We start from the raw sequence: 12167 nt of genomic DNA, 5'->3' as shown, positions 1-12167 counted from the left end.
ACAATAATAATAATATAAATCGTAACAATAATAATAATAATTACAGTAATGATAATGTACAGGGTGAAGGAGATAAACGGGTTAGAATATGTAGACATACATATTCATAAGACATGTGCGGACGTGGGGAAAAAAGGGGGGTGTTCTATGATCTATTAAACCAAGGTTTGGTGATAAAAACAAAAAGAAGAGAGCAAATGAAGACGAATATATTTTATTTCTCTCAGTACAATAGCAACAAAAACACTAGGGGTCTATATATGAGGTCCTGCTCAGCTCAGCTATACCGTTTTGCTTTTGTCGTTTTGGTTATTTTTCTCTGAATATTTGTTTTTGTATTTTGTTCGGGGGGGGGGTGGAAATGTGTGTGTGGGGGTGGTGGTCATGGGTAGAAGAGAGCACACTTTACCAACGAAAGGATGAGAAAACTTTTCTTTTATTTCATCAATAGAAATGTCCAAAATCGTATATAATCCTTATTATGAGGGGAAAAAATAATAAAACCCCTAAGACCCGTGGTTTTCCACGGGTGCTGCTAGTTCTATCAAGATTTATACAGTGTATACTTTGCATTCAGACTGCAATGTACTAGTATTGTGCAGCGTTTCGCCATAGGTTCTTCTGTGGAGAACTTACGCGCATCTCTATATGTGGGACTGTATAGAGATCGCCGTGTGCGATGAAAAGATCGTACACATGAGGTCAATTTGCACCTATCTTATCTCATTCAAAATAGTAAAATATGAAGTGATAACATTCAGGATAGGGATTTCAACATCTTTTAATTCTGTGAAGGGGTATAATTCCAGTAAAATCGGCCCCATAAATGATTTGTAGAATAGAGGAACGCAGCACATTCGGTGCGGCAGTTGTGACTGTTTACTGAGCACGAGTTGTACACGTAAAATGCACGTAAAAAAAAAATCAGCCCGCCCGACCCTATTTGAAAATCTCATGTTACGCCAATACAACTTTTCTCTCTCTCTCTCTCTCTCTCTCTCTCTCTCTTTTTTTTTTGGGGGGGGGGGGCCTTAGTGGACTCGCGCGATGCGAGGACTGTCGCGATCGAGAAGACCTCGCGCTACCGCCAATGATGGCGTATGAGAGAATGAGAAAAAAGAAAAGAGTCCCGCATCGGGACTAGCAGGATGCTGGATTCGCACGGATTCGCACGGTAGCGTGCCAACACCACGCACGGTACCGTGCCAACACCTCGCACGGTACCGTGCCACGCACTCGACGGTGGCACGCAGCTGCACGGAGGCGCACTGACTGGCACGCAGCCGCACGGAGGCGCACGAGGGCGCACGAAGGCGCACGAGGTCGCACGGGGTCGCACGGGGGCGTACAGAAGCGCACGCACCCGCACGAGGCCGTACGAAATGGCACGGAGCCGCACGCACCCGTGCGAAACCGCACGAAGCAGCCCCGTGCGCACTGCGTGCGGGAGTAACATAACATAATGGTCTGACTGTACATATAAGTGAATAATTTCGCATGAAGCTCTAACTGTTGTTCTAGAATGCTACGATGTAGGGCTGAAACCATATTTTGCACATCCATGTTGGTTTGACATAGACATCTGACTGCAGAAATGCAATCATGTACAGTAATCCATTTTATACACCGATTGCTTGAGATCGCAGCATGAGCCCTGAGTTAACGTATCACAGTCACTCCGTTCGCATCACAGTCACTCCGTTCGCATCACTGTTATGGCGAGGTCTTGATAAGCGTACACATATCACAAATACAATTCACAGAAGCCGCGCGTCTCGCGGCCTGGAAAAGTGGCGACAACGTGGCAGAGTCATATTATCATCATGGCACTATCCCCTTCAGCGCAGGTTGAGTGTAGACAAAACACTGTGTAATTGCCTTGCAGGCCAAAAGTGGAGATGGAGGGTGATTGTGCCACGATTTGTGAATTTTTCATAGATCATCATGGTCACCATGGTTGCCTTCCTAGTGAGATGGGGCCCTAATACATTCTAAAATCATATTATTGGTCACTAACAGAGCAAATACAGCCCCTCTCCCTCTGAAAGTAATTGTTGAGTGATCATTACAAAACAACAAAAATCTGATGCAAAGGATACATCTTATTTCTATTTCATGGAAAAAACAAGTGAGTGTTGTGAAGATTCTTGTGTACAGTTCGATGGTAGACAAGCGAGTGGATGGCATCCTCACTACTGTCGATTTCAATTTGTGGTTACAACTAATTCAATGTATTGTACAACCAGAAATATTTGCATGCATTTTCATTTCTCAAATTTTGCGAGAGCCAAAATTTGCACAATTACATTGTATGCAAAAGTTCTTGTCTACACTATAATGCATCGGATGCCCAGGGCAATTTGCAAAAATTTTGAGCTGCTAAAAAAGGACATTGGCTCAAATTCTTTAAAATTTCATGCCACGAACATCTCTTTTGTTTTACAGTATTACTTTTTCTTCGAAACAGTTTTAAGTTTCAAATTCCAGGGCTTTCCTGTCACAATTTGAAGACATTTTTGTTATTACTACCACCTGACTTCACTTCACTTACAACGCCAACTACTGTAAAAGTGGATATTTTTGCGTGACAAATATTTCGCTCTCGGTCAGATAAGAGTTTTGTGTGTTTTTAATTCCACAGAATCAAGATGTCAACTACTGGAACATAAGGCACGCAAAAATATTTACATGCTTTTATTTTCGCACTAGTTTCTTGTTGCGTGAAATGCGCGAAAATTTCAACACTGCAAAAATTTCCACTTTTACAGTATTAAACTAGGGAGTGAAACTCCAGGTTAAGGTCCTGTTTACCTTTGAGAGCAGTGATTTCAAAAAATGTTCAAAATATCACATTTGATGCATATGTGTAGGTCTGTTGCATCACAAAACATCCCACCATATAAAATCTTTGCAATAAAGCCTAAAATATAAGGAGATATCAGTATTTTTCTCAATAAACCGTAACTGCAGATTGTTTAGTCTGGAAATATCTCCATTATAACTATTGTTCACATCTTGTGTTTCCAACAACACTTAACATCGATTATACGGATTCAAATTTTTACAATGGTTGTTTCTATCCCTAAATCACAGTTTAGAACTATTTTGAAGCACTAATGCAGGGTTTTTGTTTCATCTGCAAATGGAAAATTAATCTTTACGAAGGCATCCCTCTCCTCTCCCATTCCTCCCTGCCCTCCAAATGATTTCCAATCATTAAAAACAAAATTATTTTCAAGTGGATGCCTGTACCATTGAGAAGAAGCTTAATACCGTTGGACTTCGGTTCTCCCCTAAAAGTTTGTTAATTAAAATATTGTAGGGTTTCCTTGGCTACCTTGAAATAGACTATATGACGTGCATGGTGTACTTTCACTGGGTCAGAGTAAGAATCACCGCAGTTCATTAGCACCGATACATCGTTCTCTACGACGTCTTGCAAACTACGTCTGGAGTGGGGGCACTGATTTTCTGGAAGTCTGTGACTACCTTGCATGTGCTTGAATGACAACTGTATTTTAGAGGGAGCTGTCCTCTTTCAAACAGAGTCAGGTGTTTTGTAAACGAATCATGTTTGTCGCAGCTTAAAAAGGGAGGATTTGTGAAACACCGTACGTGCATTTAGTGAATGCGGGAAGATTAATATCAACACTAGTACTTGGTAAAAGTTTGAATATTATCTGGCAATCTGTTCCATAGTATGAATTTATAAAGTTTCTGTTCATTTCATATGCTGTCCTCTCTAAATTGGAACTCTCTGACAAAAGTAGAAATACCAACGGATATGATACAATATTTTTAAAATGCCATTGCCATGGAAATGCATTGTTCAACAAAGACAAAAAATGTAACATACACATCTACATCATGGACATACTATAATGGTCACATTCAAGCATTAAAACAATGATTTAATATTTACCACATTCCGCATGGCCACCCACCCCTTCCTCCCCCCCCCCCCCCCCCTCCCCCCCAACCAAAGAAACAAACAAATAAAAATGATGCTGGCTGAGTCAATGTCACTCTTAGATGAAGCCCATCTCTTATTTGCTCACAAGCATTCTCCCAAGCTTATCCTTGGATCCAACATACAATTGTATCAAAACAGAATCTTATATTTTCCCAGAGGCAGCCATCAGTGCCTAGTCCCTTCAAGCTTGAAGCTTTGATAGTACCGGTACAGTACTCTCCATCCAATCAGGTAGTGTAGAGCAGAGCATTTTTCTCACCCGATGATAAAGAGGAGTACCCGATTAGCCGGAGAGCGGTTTTATTCATGTCACAGCTACCTTTGTACAACACACTAATTATGCAGCTATTTGCACCACATCACAGCATGCACGGTATGTCACTACAGCCACAGCTTGTTTAAAGTTTCATAATACCCTTTGCAAAAAAACCCAATTTCTCCTCTCGTAATGGTTTCAAGGAAAAAATACATACACCGCCCCACAGCACCTGACAATTTCTTTAGAAGTTATATTTACACGAATGTTAAAGACTTTCATCAGGAAACAATAAGAATAGATGAAGCTTGTCTGGAGAATTTCTACCCATTTAACCAAAACACCTACTTGATTATGCAGTAGATATAACACTCCAGAACTGCTTGTTCACTTTGTACATCAACTTTAAAGAGTAGTATCCGATTAAGCGGCACCCACCCGATTATGCAAATACTACTGTAAATGCTGCAGTCAGACTGAAACTCACTTGCTTAACAGTGCCAACATCAATTGAAGCACAGACAAAACCAACTTCACAAGATCCAAAAAAAACAGAAAAAAAAAACCTGGACAGTATGCTATCTAAATAAACACTTTTGCATAAAATTGTATACTCAATCTCCCCCTCCTACTTTCCTCATAGCTGTGACACCCTTCAAACAGCCATAGTTAACTTGTGTTTGCCATAACACGCATTTGCCATAGACACCTGCCCGAGCATTCTCGGGACTCGTCTTCAATGGGTTAAACACCAATTCATGTCTTACCTTTGTCTGGACAGGCACAGCTTGGACAATATTCTCTATCCTGATACCAAAGGCACCATCTTCATAGTAGCCAGGCTCTAAAGAGATATAAATGGGGACAACAATTGGATGGATGCTTTCTCATCCAACATCAATCGAAGGATTTGTCTCTTAACTGTCACCCATCAATTTGTTACATTATAATCTTTGTGATATATAGTCGATAAAACTTTAAACCTATGGGATTACAGTTGCTTCATGATTCATTTCTGACTCCCCCGGTCTTCAATTCTTTTTTCTTTTTTTTTTACTCAGTATTAAAAAACACTTCTTTGATCCTACAGGTTTGATTTATGATTTTATCATGCTTCTCTGGCTTTTGCTTGCTTCAATTTCACATATTACTTTTTTTTTCTAATTGTGAGTGTCACAAATGTGTATTTGTTTCATTGTTTAAAGTTGCTGAGAATTCTTCATTCTCTTGTTTACATTTTTACTTGAAAACCATAACAAACAAAATTGAATTTGAAATGGGATCATATCAAGCAGAACACAGCATGCAAGTCTTCCAGTTGTTACGGACCTGGATGTGGAACACTCCTAAATACTGCTGCAGGAACATTAATGAGACAGATATGTCATAGAGTTTCTTTAATCTAAGCTTTGAAGATTAGTATGGATTTGGGATTATAGTCCAATCACAACTATTTGAGGTTATTAAGCTCACCATCAGACATGAAAATGCCAGCCTCCAGGGGTGCCTCGGAGCCTGCGCCGACCCGGAAGCTGATGAGGTGTGGCGCTTCGTGGACATTGAGGAAGGAGCCGATGCCGTGCCCCGTGCCGTGCATGTAGTCCAAGCCCACCTCCCACAAGAATTGCCGCGCAAAGGAGTCGAGGAGGGCCCCTTGACGCAGAGACAGAGAAGCAGAAAGAGAGAAGGTGTCTTTAAATGCGACCCGCCACAACAAAAGGATCCAAAAGTCGATGGCGGCTGAGTCAAGAAAATCGAATTTGAAGTCAGATCATCAAAATCTGTCAAAACAATCAAATTTCTGTTTTTGGCATTATGCTGTAGTCTAATGTTTCGTCTTTCAATCATCTGTCAAAATTTCGAGGCTAAATGATCGAAGGAAAGGCAAGAAAATAGCATTCTTCTTGGCCATGATTTTCCGACTTTCAAAAGAACAGAAACATGTCCGAAGATTTGGATTTAGCGCCGCATAAAAACTCCACCCCTAGCAATGAGGTCACTGCATGGCAACCTGGTTTCTGATTGGTCGTGCATAGATCGCTGGCGCTAAGCTTGAATGAACATCACGGAGGTTGCTATGAGCAGACATTCTATTGTCAAGAGGTGAAAACTGTCTTACCTCCCCTTGATCACGATTGCATCAGAAAGAAAACTCTGAAGGCGGTTTTCCCAAAACGCTGATTTCCTAGACCACCCAACATGGTTTCATAAAATCACCAATATCTCCATAACTGCGTTCTTTTATAAGCCGTATTATATACTGCATACGGTGTTATTTTCGCATACAGATATTTTCGCAAATGACGAGGTCAAAGACATTCTCGCGTGATGTTGTTATCGCAAATCGACACCGATGTTTACGTTAATGTTCTATTAACAAAGCACATGGAGACAATTTCGCGTGTTGTTAAATTCGCAATCCAACTGTGATTCGCGAAATTCGCAAAAATTAAACCCTCGTGAAAATAACAGCTTATACAGTATGAAATTAAATCAGGAGAGTACGGGAATACTGTCATGTCATTTTCAGAATATCGACCTTCCTCGAGTTTCAGATCTTTTTGTTGTAGCAGGTCACAAATGTCTTCTTGTTTCCATTTTCGTCTCTTCATTCTCCTGGCAGTCCTGTGGCCATGATGATGGCATATTATGCATTCTACCGCATGTCTGCTTTCTGTTCCTGTGTTTGAGTCAAACACTCCTTGGCTGATATGACCCATGGATGTGATTAGAAGGAAGTTCAACGTGACTGGTGCTGTCAATCCCGTCAATCAAGTCCTGTAGGTCATTTGATTGGCTGATGACTTGTTTATGATCTGCAGCCTCCTCACTAATGAAGCCTATAAGTGTGAAATCCTCGCACACTCTATTTTTGCCAATCAGTGTTTGTTCATTACCAAGTATTACCTTGTAATTTGGCAGTCATATTTTAACTAAACTCCTGTTTGCTGATTTCCATGTTGCAGAGATCACAAACACGAAGGCAAGGAAGGTATTTAAAACGTAGTTCTTACTGGGAAAAATGAAGAAAATATTTTAGACTGATGGCCAAAAAATCATAAGACCAAAAATATTGAACCAGAGACATGAGATAAGTATAGTATGAAAATGCTGTGGTACGTGGTCACAAATAGTTACCTCGAAAACACATTTTCCAGGAGCACCAGGCATCCCATAGAAATGTGCATTTCATGCCCAGAACATACTTTTCCACAGCGTCAATTGCGAGAATTACTGCATGCACTGTATACTGTCCTTTAATGTTACTGCTTAAAGCTATACTGCACTTCCCCTACATGGCCTCCACCAATTCTCCCTATCGCATATAGCTCTCCGAATCTGAACGCGTGTGGCGCTCTAATTTTTTTACCTTTAATTCTTGGGACAGTAACTTCCGGTTTCATGCGTGCGAGCTAGCTCGATGCGCTACCGGCGAATATTTTTTTCCATACATGGAAACGCTATGGGACATTATTCATCGTGCATTGTGATTGTCAGCCAAGGCAGCCGGCGCCGCGGCATGGCGAGCATGGTTCGAAGAAAATGCAGTCGACTGTGGAGAGCAGGTACACACGCAAAGAGTAGGCCCATAGCGTTTCCATGTACGGAAAAAATATTTGCGGCCTGTGCACGTGGTGCACCTCTACTGCTCGGAGCACGGATATCTGTCCAGTTTTTTCCTTTTAGCATCAGCAGAAGTACACTCTGCTGCCTCACAGAAAAACCCCATGGTGTAATGGATAGTTATATTCGGGAAATAAACAAACTAAAGTCAAAACAAATATATTTCTTTGGATCCAAAACAAAGATTGTAAGTTCGCCTATAGAAAAGCACACACGCAAATCAATAACCGGAAGTTACTGTCCCAGCCTGACAGGTTCGATATCAGAGGTATCGAACGATATCACATGATATCGCCTTGATATCGGCTATATGCGATATGGAGAATTCTTTTTATATAAATGTCATAAAAAAGGCTTGTCTGTATGTTTGGGTTTTATCTTTAATTGTATGTATAGCATTTATGATTGTAGCATTTCTTAAACTAGAACAGAAACCAGATAACAGTATATTCACTTTAAGTCTGCAAGCTCTTGACTGTTGCCATGGCAATTATTTGATTCAAAATATACCAAGGCTATCACGTGATGTCCCTGAAGAATGTGTTTTTAAACTTCACAGTAAACAGCAACAGAAATGTATGTTTTCTTTCAATAATTTCTACATGTGCCCCATGTTAAAATCAGAAATACAAGAGGTAAAAATGAATGATTCACTGCGATATAAGTTTTCATGCTTTACTTCCTGTGATCTGATAACAATAAAGTATATCATGTTGAAAACCTTCTCTAAAAAATAATACTATATGTTCCCACCTATGCCAGATGATATTTACAGTCTGAATCCCCATCACAAGAGGGAAAAAAATGTCCAGTTTAAAGAAACAAACCATAGCTCTTACCAGTATGCTGAAACTGTGAATGCACACTGTTCTTTTCCCGCCAAAGCACTTTCAGGTTTTGTGAAGAGTACTAAAAAAGGTAATATCTTACTGGCATAACGTCTAGAGCCCCACTTCTCAACCAGCCGTCCACAAAGCTTCTGCAGTTGGGTGGCCATGTCGGCCAATAATAAAATAAAAATGATGTGTATTCAATCTTCTGGAGCTTAAAAAAGTTTGTATCTCTGAGCCACAATGGCCCTCGGGTTGTAAAAAGGTTGAGAAGCGCAGCTCTAGAGCATGATCTTGCCTTTGTGCAAGGAGCTGCTTTGGCTGGTACCGTGTAATGTTAGAAAAGTTTGTTTCAAATCTTACCTCTTGTTCCTTCAGGGAATATAATGGAAGCCAGCGCGATCACACCTTTCAAGACCCTTGTGAAACACTCCTAGATAAGAAACATTGTACAAGCCCAAAAGCAATTATGGAAGCATTCAGTTTGTACATATGCACTTCTTAAAAGAATTAAAAAAAATAGAATCATCAAATATTTCTCTGATTAAATTTGCACTTCAGGGAAAAACTACTTCAGCTTTTTGCAAATGTTATGAAATGACAGTCAAAGTGCCCAAATCAAAACTGCAGTCTCGAAGTACATGTCTACAATCAAACTGACAGCTATTTCTAATCAGTAATAAAATTAAAATACATAACATTACAGCATGCATGATTTCAAGTCAATTCTAAATGTTGCACTTGCGTTGAAATGGTCATGACTTTCACTGTATCGTCAGCAGATATTTCTAACTTTAATCTCGCTTTTCCATTCAGAACAATTGCATCTGCAAAGTACAATTTATCTGTCAAAATATGGTGCATACTTTTCTGCCTTTACTTATGGTCAAGAATCTACCCCAGTGCAAAGGTCACAGGTCAATCAGCTGACCAGTAGCTACCTACAAAAAGTATGGTTACTTTGACTCTTTATGTGCCATGGTGTAAACCCTCTGTGTGCCACATTATTCTGAGACAGCAACGTAGTCATGCTTTGGGAAACATTCCGTTTTTCACATTTATGTAACTCTTACAGATTTGTGATACCCTGGACATGTAATGAGCAAAGTTGTAGAGAAAATGTCGAGCTGTGCTTTGATGTAAATTGTATGACATATCCGTGATTTATTTTTCTTTCAGATGACCTATAGCTACACTATTCATTGTAGAGGCATGACTGTTGTACACATAACAGTGACAGAAACTTAGAATTTACTCGCAAATCTGGTAGGAAGCAGTGCTTCATAGTCAATCACTACATAAAATGGAAGCTACATGGGTCCAGGATAAAATCGCCAGAAACACTTTTATTGCACTGTGGCATTTGGCTACTTATCGATCGGTTTTGGTGGGTTTGTGCGTTTGAGCAGAATACGCGAACTTGGCACACTGTAAACCAAGTCAGGAGTGCAAACGTGACACATAAAGAGTTAAGTGGCCTGTCGTCTCACAGAACTTTGGAGTTCCGGACAGCAGAAGCCATATGGCAGGCAAACATTGCATTGACTTTTATACCTTCTGATGTTGAGTTGGTGTTCCAAAGTGGAGAGTTCTTGTCACATCGGTTGTCCCATCCCTTTACAAAACAAGAGGAACAATCAAGTCAAGTTTGCTGGGCAATCCAATCCAATCCAGAGATAGCTCTTATTTTTTTTCTTTCCTCTTTTTTGATTGTTAGGTGATGAAACCTGGAAGTGACACCAAAAGGATAAAGTGGCCCCTCCCACCCCCCCCCCCCTTTTAAAACGTGGCACCGTACATGCTTTTGCCTTCCTGCTAATCATGTTGATGTTTAAAAGGAAACGACTCCCCCCTACAGATTTATAGCGTCCCTGATGACTTCACTCTATCATAAAGTAGACAACGTCACAAACAATAATGAAGAATGTAATGTTCAGGTTTTTAAGGGCAAGTTCACTGTTACGTGTATATGCATGTGGATTGAGAGAATGCAACAATATTTGCAGAACACATCAGTTAAAGTCGGACAATAGATTCAAAAGTGGTGAAGTTTTTAAAGTTTTGGTGTCGCCATTGCTGGATGAGAAGACTACCACAGTTTGTGATGTCACATGCATTCAATTATATACAGAAAATACAGAGAAAATTCAACATAATTCACTCATCTTGCATAATAAAAGAGGACTTGACTTGCCTCTTTCAAAAGGAAGGGGGAATAATATTACCCTTAATATACATCAGTAACAAGTCAAAGGCATGCATATTTTTTTTTGTTGCAAAAATGACATTTTGAGGAATTCTCTTTACATTTTCCTTATATTGTTCAACGCATGCAACATCAAAAACTGCACTAGTCTCCTCATGCAACAGTGACTGCACAGAAACTGTGATACTTCATCACTTTTGAACAAATTGCCCGATTTCACCTAAACCTTCACAGATGTTTTCTACTAATATTGCTGCATTTTCTCAATCCACATTCATATTAAGATAAACTTGTTCTTTATAATTTCATGTTTCCCCACAAGAAGAATACAGGCAAATGGCTTAAGGTATATATCACAGTCCTCCTAGTCTTTCATTTGCTCTCTCTCACAATACTTGCATGGCCTTCATCTCAAATAGCTGCAAGAATTAATCTGTGATAACTCTGAAAGGAATGGAAGTTACAACTGCTAAATTGCAAAAAAAAAAGTAATAATAATAATAATAACAATGATAATAATTCAATAGCAATACATGAAGATGAAATGTGAGAATTGTGAAGTAATGATGTCATAGGCTCACCTAATGTGCATATGCGATTGTGAGTAATGTCATTATTACCTCCGCCAAGGGAGGAAGTTATGTTTTCGTTACAGTTGGTTTGTTCATTCGTTCGTTCGTTTGTTTGTCCGTGTGCAAAATAACTCAAAAAGTAGTTAACGGATTTGGATGAATCTTGCAGGAAATCTTTAGAATGATACAAGTAACAGATTATTAAATTTGGTAGTGATCCGAGAACTTTGGGCGAATTTATGAAGGATATTTGATATTTTGGCAGGTAGGGTCAATGAACTTGGGAGTTCAGGATGCGCGCATTTGAGGTTTGCATGCGCGCACTAAAGTGCATGCTCTAGTTTCTGCTAGGGAGAGGCGCGCCGTGCAGCTGAGGGTTTATGATGTAACAAAGGCTTCTATATTGGGAAATCAGGCAATTTTTCAGCATGTATACCTATGCATGGGTGGAAATCACTGATCTCTATGGAAGAGCACAAAGAGCTTTTTAATCTCTTTGGGAAGAGCAAAACCATCGGTGGAAAGTAGCTGCTTTAAATTGGTGGAGGTCTGCGCTCTCAGAGTGCTTTTCTAGTTTTACAATAACATGCTTTCTTAATATTTCAATATCTTTCTCCTTTTTTTTTGGTGGGGGGGGGGGGGGGGGGGGTAGAGGGGAGTCTGAATGTTATTACACTTGAACCACATGACCTGTTTCTTGCTTAAC

General features: G+C 39.9%; 1 pseudogene; it reads right to left on the bottom strand.

The window, feature by feature from the left end:
- Positions 1-1517: 1517 nt before the first annotated feature.
- LOC139728795 (xaa-Pro aminopeptidase 1-like) overlaps positions 1518-12167 on the bottom strand; it is a 40043-nt pseudogene continuing 29393 nt past the window's right edge.

This window comes from Diadema antillarum, unplaced genomic scaffold, assembly GCF_040938485.1.
Source record: "Diadema antillarum isolate AM-2024a unplaced genomic scaffold, OU_Dant_1.0 seq00000201_RagTag, whole genome shotgun sequence".
NCBI lineage: Eukaryota > Metazoa > Echinodermata > Echinoidea > Diadematoida > Diadematidae > Diadema > Diadema antillarum.
The sequence above is the reverse complement of the archived record's forward strand: the minus strand, read 5'-3'. Positions and strand labels throughout refer to the sequence as shown.